The following is a 584-nucleotide window of genomic DNA, read 5'->3' as shown; positions in this document are numbered from 1 at the left end:
GACCGGGTTTCTGAGTTGTGACGTAAAATCTCCGCGTGCCCGTGACAGGCCATTGTAGCTTGAACCCCCGTCTGTGAGCACAGTTTTTTAAGCAGCCAGCCTCCCGGAGCCAGAGAAGCCTGGAATTCGGGAAGAATTACAAGCACGGCCCTCCCGGGGCTGCAGCCTGGAGGCTTGTGCAAGGGACACTGTGGTTCTCTTGGCTGTCCTCCACCCCAGCGCAGGCGGTGGGGCCCGAGGGTGTGGAGGGGGGCGCAGCCGGGACCCGGGAGCCCACGCCAAGAGAAACAGTCCGGCTTCCACTTCTGGGCAAGATGGGTGGACAGAAAGCGAGTGGACCCCATCTCCGAGTATGCCTGTGTCTAGTGATTGGGTTTTTCAAGAAGCTGGGGTTCGAACCTTCTGGGCCCAGAGTCCCTGTTCTTGTCCTTTGCTCTCGGTCCAGCAGGAAAGGAGGGTTGCGGTGCAGGGAGGTGGCGCTCTCACCAAGGGCGGGGCAGCGGGGACGGGAGGAGGGACAGTGGGCAGCCTGGAGCGGTGAGGGGCCGGAGGGGTTCCCAAGTGGGTCCTGGAAGCAGCCGCCT

This window comes from Felis catus, chromosome D1 (genome assembly GCF_018350175.1).
Source record: "Felis catus isolate Fca126 chromosome D1, F.catus_Fca126_mat1.0, whole genome shotgun sequence".
Lineage (NCBI taxonomy): Eukaryota > Metazoa > Chordata > Mammalia > Carnivora > Felidae > Felis > Felis catus.
Note: the sequence above shows the minus strand (reverse complement) of the source record.